A 13148-nucleotide genomic window follows, 5' to 3' on the forward strand; every position below is an offset into this window, starting at 1 on the left:
CTGGCTCTTCAATATTCTTCTTGGGCTATAAACACCACCACAAAAAGCATTAGAAATCTACTCCTTATTCTAGTCTCCTTCCAAGTGCTTTGAATATGAATACCAGATGCAGGATGAACTCTGAGTCAAATGACCAGAAAGACGTATTTTCTCACTCAATGGCATAGTTCGATGATGTTTTGTCCTTGAAATGGAAGTCAGTCTGATTCCAGGAGCGTGTGAAGTATATGAAGTTCATTTCAGTACTGTCATTTTCTGAGCCTCTGATATTGATAAGCAGAAGTCCCTTTAATGCTTATGTTCCCTTTATAGAAAAGAAAGCTTTAGCATTACTGAAATAATGTTAATCTGAAATAACCTGGTATTTCTTGTAGCTTTTTAACAGAGACATGCAGAACAACAGCAATAACAGCTTCGTTCTTGTGTAGACCCTGACTAATTTTTTAATAACACAATCTTTGTGATGTGATTCCATGGCAAAAATATTTCCTGCAAAGAGTTGGTCATGCCAAACATTCATAGAATCATAGAATAGTTTGGGTTGGAAGGGACATTTAAAATTCACCTAGTCCAACACCCCTGCCAAAGGCAGGAGCACCTCCCACTAGACCAGATTGCTCAAAGCCCCATCCAACCTGGTCTTGAACTCTTCCAGGGATGGGGCATCCACAACTTCTCTGGGCAACCTGTTCCAGTGCCTCACCACCCTCATTGTAAAAGTATTCTTCCTTATATCTAATGTATATCTACCTCCTTTCAGTTTGAAGCCATTCCCCCTTGTCCTATCACTATAGGACCTGGTAAAAAGTCTTTCTCCATCTTTATTACAAACTTCTTCAAGTATTGAAAAGCCACAATAAGGTCTCCCTGCAGCCTTCTCTTCTCCAGGCTGAACAATGCCAGTTCTCTCAGTCTTTTTTCACAGGAGAGGTGTTGCAGTGCTCTGGTAATTTTCATGACCCTCCTCTGGACCTGTTCCAACAGGTCCATGCCTTTCCTGTGCTGAGGGCCCCAAAGCTGGATGCAGTACTCCAGGTGGGGTGTCACCAGGGTGGAGTAGAAGGAACGAGTTACCTCCCTTGACCTACTGGCCACACTTCTTTTTATGCAGCCCAGGATATGATTGGCTTTCTGGGCTGCAAGCATCATCCTAATGTAGAAAAAAAGTTTTTTTCTAAAACATGGTTGCTTTTGCCTTTCTAATATTGTCAGAAGAGCATTACATGAGTTCCTTCCTAGGCAAAACTTGCTGCCTTCTCACCATTTGCCTCCTCTTGTGTGCTGCATAATGATTTATGGAATATCAGACAAGACTTAGGAGGGACCAGGTTGTGTCTAAGCTACTGTTGGTCTTGGTTTTAAAACATTGTGCTGTCTGGGGAGTGACTATGATTTGTTTCTTACTTTATTTCTTCCAAAGAGATAGTAATGAAAGAGGGAGTTCTCAGGATAAATATTGTCTATTTTATATACAGATATGCCTTTGGTAGAATTATTACGTCCTGTTTCAGAAACAGGTGTGGAAATTTCCCCTCTTTGTATTGGTTGAAGAGCTCTGGAAGTTTTACATTAGTGACAAGAAAGAATTCTAAAGAAATCTTGTAATATTTGTATGATCTGAGTAAAGAACCTTGCAAACTAGGGCAAGTATGCAAAGTCTGCGCATAGCAGTATGTGAAAGAATATGTAGCAGAATGCAAAATGAGAACAATATTTTCAAAAAAGAGAAACTTTGAAAAGGTCAGCATATATGCTTAACAAATGCCACTGTCAAAGACACATTTATGAGAGTTCTGGCCTAAGAAAATAGAATTTTCATGGAGAATGGAAAATCTGATGATTTTTGGTTTATGAGGGGCATGATGGGGGATAGTTTGACATTAAAAAAAAATTCTGAAATTACATCCTGAAAAAAATCTTTCATATTTCTCTGAAATGACATACCTTTGATCATGCTGTGACTGGGATTTGGGGTCTGAATGTCTGTTGTGTGAGAACCATAATGGTATTTCTTCACTTATTAGTTCTGACTAGGCGATCTCACTTTTAGGCTGCGGTGTTTAAAAATTTTAAACAAATATTTTTTTCCCACAATTTTATTTGAATTTCCTCAAGGTGATACTGAAGTTCATCTGGTTTTTATTCATGGAACAAGGTAATTCAAGAAACGCTCTTGTGGGCCAGGCTAATGGTCCATCTATCCTTGTGCTTATTCTATGACAGTAGCAACAGGGTATGCAATTTAGTGAGAGCACATGGGCCTCTTTTCTTTCTGTGGTCCATTTCACTTGTCCTCCCTTGGCATCCATTGTTTTTGGATTTGTGATGTTAGAGGGGATATCCTTACCTGTACCCTTCAGTATCTGTTTATGGACCTCCATGAATTTGTCCTTGAGCCTGAATTATCTGGAAGTTAATCTTTTTTGGTAGTGTGGTTCTGGGAATGGAGTTGTTAGATGTTTGCATTTACGAGAGTTAGCCTGACTTTTGGTTTCTGAGCACCAAATAGGATGAAAAGTTCATAATGACTTCTGCTATGGTAAATAACTCAGTTTTGACTTGTTCATGTTTTTGTCTTCAGTAATATTCCAAATATTCTGTAATTTATATTTATCTTGGGATTGACAGTTGTTTGGATTAAAACCTTCCCCAGTTATCCCATCTCACATGGAATTTTGTCCCAACACTTGTGTCACATGAAGAATCGTTCAAATGTTTGTATGTAAACAGGATGTGAAGAAGACCTTCATGAGTATGTATTGGCCAAAACTGAAACTCTTGAGATATTCAGTCCAGCCTATTACTTGCTGCAAAACCTCTGGTATAAACCTATTTGTCTGTACTAGCACTTCCCTCACAAAGCATTGAAACACTGGTATAGTGGTAATGCCTTTTCTGTTGTATAGCTCATATTTGGAGGATTTAAGGTAAATTCTTAAGATTCAGCAATATTCAGTATTTAAATATTAATTCACTGCGAGACCATAGAGTATGGTAACTGCACTGATTTGTCTATGAAGGTGAGAGAGAGTATCAACTTCCTTGTGATTTTAATTTGTTCTTTGTGAAGCAAAATTCTGTAACTGTTCCATTGGAGAAGAAGATGACAGAAATATGTAGTTGTGCGTGCTTGTTTGATTTTAGTGTTTATCTTTTACTATTCAAATGTTTCAAGCTTCTTGCTCAGAAGATGTTGTTAAGGAGCTTTGATAGAGATGGTTTGCCAAAAAGCATCCTACCTACCTTCCCAAGTCTACATCCTTTTACCTATGATTGATCAAAATTCAGCCTCTTGTGTTCACTTCTGAATGTTATGACAATCTGATTTCCTAAAATACCTGTTGCTCTTTCTCATGTTCTAGTCTAGAATATCAATTGTCGAACTGTAATCCTGCCAAATCATTACACAAGTGCTTGATTTTTGAGGGGAAATTGTGCTACTTCTAGTTACTGTGGGTTTTAAAGGTGTGCTAGAAAAGCCACTTTCAATATGCAGTTCAAAAGTACTGTCAGTTTGGAATAACCCAGAGAAAACTTTGCAACTTGGAGACCGTTAGGAATAGAAACAGGATGGAAGTCTGAAAACATGAAGTTATATCTGTGGTTATGATTGCTTCTGCTATTATCTGATATCTTGTGATTTTTTTAAAAGGAAATGAAGGAGCTGAGTGTATTAATAAATCATAAAATAAGCTGTTCAGTTGATTCAAAACAGATCTCTCCAACTGAGGTGTTTGTTTAGACGTGGTCAGTGAAGAGTATTTCTAGGGCACAACAGATTTCTTCCAGTCAGAATCCCTGAAAATAGATCAGATGAATCATGGTGTAAAGTGTCTCTCTAATTATAAAAGGGGCCTGTGATGACTAGCTCAGAGCTTACCTAGCTTAAAGCTGGGTAAAATGAATTTCATCCAAAATGAGTGAGACAGCAGTGTGATATGTCCAGGCTTATGCCATTTCAAAATGTATCAAGTTAGACCTTTCAGGTAGTGAAATAAAATTATTAATGCCTCCATGTGGGGCACTGCAACAACCTCCCCAGGAATACTGCCTAGCATTCAGAGCACCCAGGTGCAGGAAGCATGAACTTAGTTGTAACAAACAGAGAAAGGCTAGTAAAATGAATAGCGGGAAGGGAGAGATTATTGTGAGGGCACTAAAAGCTTTATTTCCTCTTCAATAAAATAAAGGCCAAGAGAAAAGGTACGCTGTGGGGAGAGGAGAATTGCAAGCAAAGGAGAACAATCATTTAATCTGGAGAACAGAGCTTGGACAGAAATAACTGGCAGAAAATCAGACTGAAAGGTAGATTTCTAGCCATCAAAGCAGTAGCGTTCTGGAGAAGCCTCCCAATAAGTTGGTCAGGTTTTGTTTTTCCACACAAAGCAAGGTGGAAAATGATACATTTATGAAAGGGAATGTGAAACACGATTGCCTCTGATAGCAGGAGCCTGGACTCGATATGCCACCTCTTTGATCCTAGGAGGGGATGTGTATGCATGGCTGCACTTATTGAAGTGACAATAATTACGCTGTAGATATGCCTATACTATCAATGTGAATATGTTGTGGTGCTTCTTTAAACTTGTAATTAATACTAATTGAGCTCTCAGAAACTAAAGTATTCCTTGTTTAAAAATCCTGCGCATTTGTTGAATGTAACAACAGTTTACTAACTTATCCCACTTCTTGAAAAACTCCATGTTAATGAAAGCAAAGCACTAAATGGGATCTGTTGATAACAAACAGCTCAGAGGATCTCTTACTGCATAAACTAAGCATATTTTGCCAGTATACTGCTTCTGCTATGTATGTTTATATCTTTATACATATATTTATACATGTATTTATAAAATATATGGTTACAATATTTATTGTACTAGAAATGTGATCATAGACTAAAATTTTCCTAATAAATTCTACCAAATGTAACTTTGTGTTTGCTGTGAAGATGTTAGTACCAATGAGAAAAATTATAGGTTTTGTGCATAAATTCAAGCTATACCTTTTCTAACAATCTACAAAGAGAAAAAAGAATTTGCAGGTGCTAAAATTCATTCTAAAAAAAATGGCGTGGGTCGCCAAAAGTAATAAAATCCTGACTTTGTTTGCATACATAGCTCAGCACACAAGCGAATGTGCAGCCAGCAAGAGAGTGGCCCCTGGTTATAAGGTGACGAAAGGCTGTGGGGCCTGCACAAGAGAAGATGGCGGGGGAGTTTTAAAATAATTAAGGTAAATTATTTTAAAACTCTGCGGCCTGCTCCCCACCTGTGCCCATTGCAGCCCCTAGGGCAGCGGGGCCTGAGGGCAGGCCCTGTGCCGGCCTGCTGATGGGACGAGCCGAGTGTGGGGTCAGGCACGCCGCCGTGTGGTACCGGCTTCTATGACAATTCCCATAAAGTTGTTAACCTGTTGAAGTTCATCATGCCTTGAAAAACAAGGTTCCTCTTTTTTTTTTTTTTTTTTTTTTCTGTATATTTTGTAATTATGGGGTATAACATTATGTCTTTCTATGGAACGGGGTTAATTTTAAAATAACCAGGGGAAACTCGGTGAATGCTATTTTATTGCGCAGGTCTTGTATCTTTGTTCTGATGTCCTCTGTCTCTTCCAGGGGCACAGCTGCCTTCCCATTTCACAGTGGGACCGTGTTTGCCACTTCACCTGCGTAGGTAAGCCTTGAGACCGTCACCCAACTTTTCGGTTGCCAAATCACCGTGACCAACCTCTGGCGCATGGTGTCACAGGCAGTGCTGCTGCTCTCCCTCCCACAGCGGCTTTGCTGTGACGGAGTTAGGACACACTCCCTTGGCGTTTGAAATGGCTCCTGAGGAGCGCAGTCATGGTGCTTATCCTTGTGGCTGCCTATGGGTGGCAGCTGGTGCCATAGCCCCCTCCACCAGCCTCAGGCTAGGCTGGGCGGGTGCCCCTCATGCCGAGGCCCAGATGCTGGGCCCCGTAGCAAGGCCAGGCTGGGCCCCGCCTGCGTGTCAGGCTGGCTGCGGTAGCCAGTAGCCATAACCCCAGCCTGGCTGTGGTGGTGGCAGCAGGGCCCCAAGGCTCGCTCTGGTGGGGGATGTAGCTCAGCAGCGGCAATGCCAGAACTGGGTCTGAAATCCCAGCCCCATTAAATTTGATGGGAGTTTTGTCATTGTTGTCTTCACTTGGATGAAAACTTCCCTGTGAGTTTCTAAGGTTAAATGGCCACCCTCTCGCTTGTGGGAAGGCTGGGATCACCTTGGTGTGATTCAAAATATTTTTCCTTACAGATGTGACTAATTACTTCATGCCTTTTATGGAGAGTGATGGTGTTTCAAATCAGAATGTGCCATTGGACCATGTAGTTTAAACTCTTTTAACTTTTTATATTTTGTGCCATTACTGTCTTGTATTTTGGTTTTGAAGCAGGGAAGGACTTATTTTTAATTTAATCCACTATTTATCTTCTTCATAGCAAGAGTGATTAATTCCTGAAGCAAACTGTCAAAAACTGTGCCTTTTACCTGATTTAAATTGACTAACTTCAGCTTTGAGCCATAGTTTTCTGCTGGCATTTATAGATGGCTGTTGTTTTCCTATAATCACTGCTACATATTTGTTCAAGTCAGCTAAAATAGATCTGATATCTTTTAAGACTTTCACTGTAACACATATTCTCCAGTATTCAGTTTTTGTTGCTCTTCCTTCACCTCTGTCTGTTTTTGCCGTGTTGTTTTCAAAATATACAGGACTTTCTAAACATTACTGTAGGATTATTACTGATGTTGCAGCTGGACAAAAAAGTAGTTGTAACTCCTACTTTACTGGCCCTTTGAATGTCGCAGGGTTGTGCTAAACTCTTTGTGCTGGGACTTTACATTGAATGGTGGATCCCTGATCCCTTACTGTGTCCACTTCAGCAATGACTCATTCAATTTTTCTTTCTGATCTAAGGATGAATTTTGAGCGCGTGGTTATTCACACAGGCTTGCATTCTCCACTTAAAACTATTTTGGCTAGGTTCATACTAAAAATTACCTTTACTTTTCCTCTTCCTTCAGACGTTAGGAATAATTTACTTTTATGGTGGATTCTGCTCATACTTCCAACTGATGTGAATGTGCAATCTCAGAAGACTATCAAGCCATAATGAAAAGTTTATGAAAAGGTCTTTTGAATTATACTGTATCTAGAGATTGTCTTCAGATCAAATGACATTAGTTTGGGATGTCAGTCACCTAGTACACATCAATGTAAATTGCACTTACATTTTTGGTTTATGTAGAGGAGCTGGTTGTAAAAAGTGAAATATTCAGGAATATTAGCCATAAGTGTGAAGGACAAGTATGGCTGGCTGCTTAATATTGAATTAGTAGGAAGCAGTCATATCATTGCATTCTTGAAAAGCAGTAATTCACCAGCGTGTTTCAACTGGAGCAGGTAATAGAGTCCTAGCTTTTCTATTAAATAAATTGAGTTTCACTGCAATGAAACTCCTAAAGCCAGGCTTAATGGCAACATTCTTTGGCTTTCCTTCGCTTCCTCCTCTCTCTTCCCAAAGGCTTCACAATCATCATTTCTTTCCCTCCTGCTTACGTTTCCTCCTTTTACTGTCACTCTTTTGTTAGGTCTTGGTTCCTTTCTTTCATTTTTTATGTGTCTCAGATCAGTTTCTTTTTTGCTGTCCTTGTTTTCTCTCAAGCTCCTGTTTGTCCATAAAATCTAGGTAATTTTTTTTTTTTTGCTTTATTTTTGTGATCTTTTCTTTCCATCACAGTACTTTTTTTTTTTTTTTTCTTGCATATCTGGGGAAAATTTTGCTCTACTTTATCTTTCTACCTAAAAACTAAAAATGATAAACCAAAAAGGATCTGAATTCCTGCTTGTAGGATAGTGGAAGCCAGCTGTCCAAACAGACTGAGTATTTGGTCATAAATTTATTGGAAGATGAGTGTGTTTTATTAATAAGAATGTGCATTTTTGATATTTTCTTTGCAGTTGGCATAGACCTGAATATAAACCCACTTAATTATTCTGAATACTAATATTAGTAGAATAGGCGTGAATTCCTTTTTTAGAATATATGACATTTTCTTCTGGAAAATGTCTTTCAAAAATAAAGGGAAGTTAAAGAAATAAAAGACGAACGATAATCTTTTGGCTCCTAAAGATGGATATCCAACAGAGCAGTACCCATTCAGCAGATGACATTTTTACAGTGTCTGGACTGAAAAAAAAAAAAATCATACTTTTATCAATAGAAGCATTTGTTAGCTCCACATTAAAGTCAGTTTATCTTCTATGTAATATAGCGTGTGCTGCCTGTGATATTTTTGCTGTAGACGACCCTGATTTTTTCGTAAGTCAAGTCATCTGCACGCTGTATATTTTTGTCAAACAATTATGCACAAGATGTTTTCCATTTTTTCCCCTTCTTTGGTGTCCTTTAGTAATTTTAATTATTAGCATATATTGTAAAAGATTAAGTTTATTATGCAATTGAAAGTTACCCAGTCATTTGGTTTTGGGAACTATTCTTGGAAAAACACAATGACTGGAAATAACACCCATATTTCCCAAATTTCATGAAATTACAGTATACTGAAAAAATAACAATACAGGATGATACATGTTTTTAAAAAAAAACTTGTAGGATACACTGATCAAAGTTGAGCTTAGCTGTTAGTAGTAAACTTTATCCTCCAATTTGTCATTAAACAGAAGGAAACTGGAAGAGCTCTACATGTTGAAAAAAACAGCATTTCCCTATTACGGAAAAACCCAAATATAAAGAATGCCATTGTTTGCGGCACATGTGGCAACCAGGCTGGTTTACATTAAGTTGAAGTTACTGCCATCTGGTGGAGAAAATAGTACTACATCACTACAGCGGGAAGCAATTCTGTTAGGGTTACTTTCTCTGTGTATATGTGAATATTGTGTGTACCTGTGTGTGTGTGTGTGTGTATGTATACGCACCTATATGGAGACAGATATAGATATATCTGTATATAATATTAGCATCTGGGTTTGATTTTAAAAGAATTTGGAAATATTCCATGATACAGAATAGCCTGCTGAATCAGAGATTAGTCAAGGGTATAAAAATGTGTGAAAGAAAATAAGGAAAACGTAAGAGGTAGAACAGATAGATGTGCAAAATGTATGCTGTGGTACTGCCAGTGCACCCACACTTCTGGCCTAGATTAACATAGATAATCACACACAAACCATGTCCCTAGAAGATTTCTTTGTACTTTGCACAGCTGGAGATGTTACATTTTGTGCAGTGTTTTGTGTAGCACTTCCTATTTAGAGATGACCCCTAATTATTGCTGCCAAAACATCTGGGCTAGCGCCGCCTTAGTGATCCATTCTCTACTAAGATTTTCTCCTTGGTGCAGCAAGTTTGCTCCTTCTTGCGTCTTGACATATACTTGTGTTAACTATTGTCTGATTCTTGAAGGTTCAGCCCAATAGGAATGGATTTATACGAGTAGTGCATCAGGGAAGTCTGTGCAGCATCTTACACACATAACATTAATAAGGTTGTTTTCTCAAGGAGCTAACGCTTATGTTAAATGTTACAGTGCAGCAAATGATAGGCAAAGTGGTAACAGAAGAAGATTCAGTTGTGGGAGACAGTGTCAGATACCTATCTTTAGTAATAAATTGCTCAGTAACCATATGAGGACAATAACTAGTATCCATAACTTGTTCTTTTTTCATTGTTATAGTGCCTGAAGACTCCAAACAAGATTAGGTCTGCTTTATGTACAAATATCAAATAGGTTTTGTCCTTGTTGTATGCTGTGTTGGTCTTCTCATGGTTGAGAACAGTAAAAGTGGTCCTTTACTCTTTATCTGCAAAGTAAGTTGCCATTTTCTGTACTAAGAAGGCATGTCTTACTAGGGTTGATCAAAAGTGTATTTTTAACTGGCATCTTCCCATGTCAAGAGTTGAAGAAAAGTTTAGGGGATCCAAGAGTCTCAGGGGATGCATAGTGGCACGATCAAATTCCCAGCCCTGCTGTGTTGTCCGAAACCCTCCAGCTGCATGCTTAGCCTCCGATGGCAGCCTAGCTTTTATCAGTGTGTAAGTGCTGAGGTTGGTTGAGGTAAGGTAGAGGAGGCTTCAGTGTTGCTCAGGCTTGATAGTCTCCAGGCCCTCAGTGGCACATGGTTAATGATGAACACTAGACCCAGGACTTCAGTGGAGTTGAGGCCCCTGGACTCCAAGTCCTGCTAATTTCAGGTCACTGAGGAGGCTAACTTCAGGCCCTTGTGAACACCATCCTTTATGCTGAGCTGGACAAGCAGAAGTCAGTGGCAGAGTAACATTAGATTCCTCTTTAAAGGGATAACTAAATGCTGTCATCCTGACTGTCTTACAAGAGGTATATTATTCTGATTATATTTCTCCATTGTATTTTTTGGGGGTGGGGGGGACATTTTTCTGCTGTGGAAATCTTGCTTTGGTGGACTTTCTAATGTTGTAGTCTACAGCAACGTTTTTCTTTGGCTGCTTACTGGCCTCAACAGTGACATCCCAAAGAGGCCTGCTGAATGTTTGTCTGATTGCATGTTACATTCCTGTAGACCAGCTAGCTTGAATTGCAGGCGCTCCCTTGGTTGATAAAATTTGGGGTTCTGCTTCTTATATAGGTGGAACTTCCATTCCTGTCCTATGCAGAGCAGCTTATGAGATTCTTGGTTTATACATTTACAAAGTGCTTGGTCAAGTCTGGTTTGTGTGGAAGCCACATTCTTCTTGCTCTCATACTCATAAAAACTCTGTTTTGAAAACAACGGGTGAAGGGGCCCTAAAATTTTGTGAATTCCTTCATCCATTAAGCAAAAAACGTAATGATACTGACTTTATGTACATCTCTTAAATGTTACTTAATGGGTTAAGCTTGGTTGCAATAAAAGGTATTTCTCATCTCTAATTTTTCTTGTTTATTTTGTTTAAAATTCTTTTTTACTTGGCTGGGTTTTGCTGCCTGTTGTAGTTTTTGTTTGTATTTTGTCTTTCTCCTTTTTCTGAACTCTCTAGGAGTCGGAATCCTGCCCAAATAGTATCTTTCAAAAGGAAAACCATTGACCTTGTAATCCTGTCATTCTGCTTTTAAGACTACATTGCATATGCAGGTGTCTGATTTCTTCATAGGTTTTAGAGGAAGTATTTTTTCATGAGTTTGCAATGTAATTGCCTAATTGTTTTTCAAGGAGACAGACACTTTTCTCACAGTAAGACTTACTGGAAAGATTTAACAGCAAGAGTTAGAGCACTGGGTGGTACATGACCATATATTAAGGAAGTGCCTCAAACTCAGGCTCACAGTTTGGATCATACTGTGCCAGGAGCTCTCTCTGACTCAGTCTAGTTTGCACAAGACAGAAAAGTGGAACAGCTTTCAGAAGGAAAATAATCCATGGTTCCCTCTTCTAGCCTCTCAACATAAAGTTTACTTTGTGCTGTATGACAGAAGTGCCTAGGTTGATTAGCTTTTGATTGCAAAACTGGCTGCTTGTTCTTTTCACTACTGCTGATAAAACATGTAAAATGTAGAAACCCACTATAATGAACTTGTTTTATGCACACTGGAACTTTTCATCACCTTCATTAAGTTTGTCTCCTCAGCCTTTTCTAAGGACTGCTCAGGGTGGTGGGAGCCACATCCTATGGAAATTCAAGTGGAAGGCACAATTCTTTTATGTGGCTTTGTCTGACACAAAAATAGAAGTATGTGTATGCATTTATTAAAATGATAAAATAAAAGAAACCTTATCAAAACATTGTATTTTACACTTAATTTCCCCCTTAGGGAAAGAGGAAATGAACCAACTATGACAGACACTACTTCTAGCTCTTAATGGACTACTGAGTGTGCTTCGATAACCTGGTGCTAAAGGCAGTAAAAAGACTATATACCTAATAGAATACTAAATATTTTTAATGGTGCTTTATTTGCTTTTTAAAGCAAAGTATTTTATATATTTTATAACTTTCAGACTCACAGTACTGTGTCTTTAAATCCTGTGTGTTAGCAATCTGAAGATCAGTAAAACGCAAACAATACTTTCTGAAATTCTTGTGTTGTCATCTCTGGTTTAGAGGGAACACCCTCTCTCTGGGGTAGAAAAGTAATTTAGTCTAGGACACTTAACAATTTTGGCTGCTCTTGAACACATATCTCAAATAAAACAAACTTTTATGAACTTCATATGGTTCTTATTCCTATATAGTGGGGGAACTTCAAAACTCAAGTTACTCAGAAGTGTTGGTTAGTTGAATTCAAGGACCACTTTCTAAGTTGACATCATGTTTGCTACAGATGTGGTTAGATTACATTTTGGGAAAAATCAGTTTCAGTTATGTGCCATGATGTTGATATTCCTTTTCCTGGTGTATTGTCCTTCCATTTTAGAGAGGGATGCATAATTGAGCTCATATCTTTGAATTTAGGCTTGACTGATAATAAGCAAAGAAATCCCAATGAATTGTGTAGTGCTTAATTTACATATAACATAATTTGATCAGCTACAATACGAATATCTTTTGCAGTGAGTAGCCAAGATAGATAGATAACTGAGATGCAGTTATCATTCAGTATTTTGTTATCATTCAGTTTTTGGATTAATCACGCAGCAAATGCAGAGCCAGTTTGGTTCCAAGTCTTCAAACCTCAGATCTCAGTGCCATATTAATGTGGTTGTATAAATTATAAAACCATCTTAAGTCCACAGACAGATTAGCTACTTTTATGCTGCCTAGAGCTTTAATTAGTAAACCCTGTATGAACCCAACAGGCTCCATGCAGATGTAACTTGAATGTCCCTACATCACTTTTCCTGGATGAGGAACACAGAAAAAGTATGCAGAGACAAGTCCAACAGGTATTATCAGTTTGGACTCAATGTCAACTGTCCCAAACCCACAGTGCATCTATTTGCAGTCACTATCACTTCCTCCTGCTCCATTTTGGAAAGGTCTTATTAGGTCAGGTGTAGCAAACACACAAGCGTTGAGAGGCAGCACTGGGCTAGAGCTGGAAAACTCCAAAAGATCAGACTTCACTGCAATGCCTTTTCTCTGCACTCCCCAAACAGCACAGGAGCACGTAATAACTAGAGCACAGCATTGAACCCACGCTGACAGAGTC

General features: G+C 38.7%; 1 long non-coding RNA gene across 1 annotated transcript in view; it reads left to right on the plus strand.

Moving 5' to 3' along the window:
• The window catches only part of LOC309686047, a 191523-nt gene that overhangs the window by 46811 nt on the left and 131564 nt on the right, over window positions 1-13148 (plus strand). Inside the window, exon 2 of the long non-coding RNA XR_014270509.1 lies at window positions 5618-5675. This is a non-coding gene — a long non-coding RNA (uncharacterized lncRNA). The remainder of the gene's footprint in view (window positions 1-5617; window positions 5676-13148) is intronic.

Source organism: Vanellus vanellus (assembly GCF_965231255.1).
Source record: "Vanellus vanellus genome assembly, chromosome: 1".
NCBI classification, from domain to species: Eukaryota; Metazoa; Chordata; class Aves; order Charadriiformes; family Charadriidae; genus Vanellus; species Vanellus vanellus.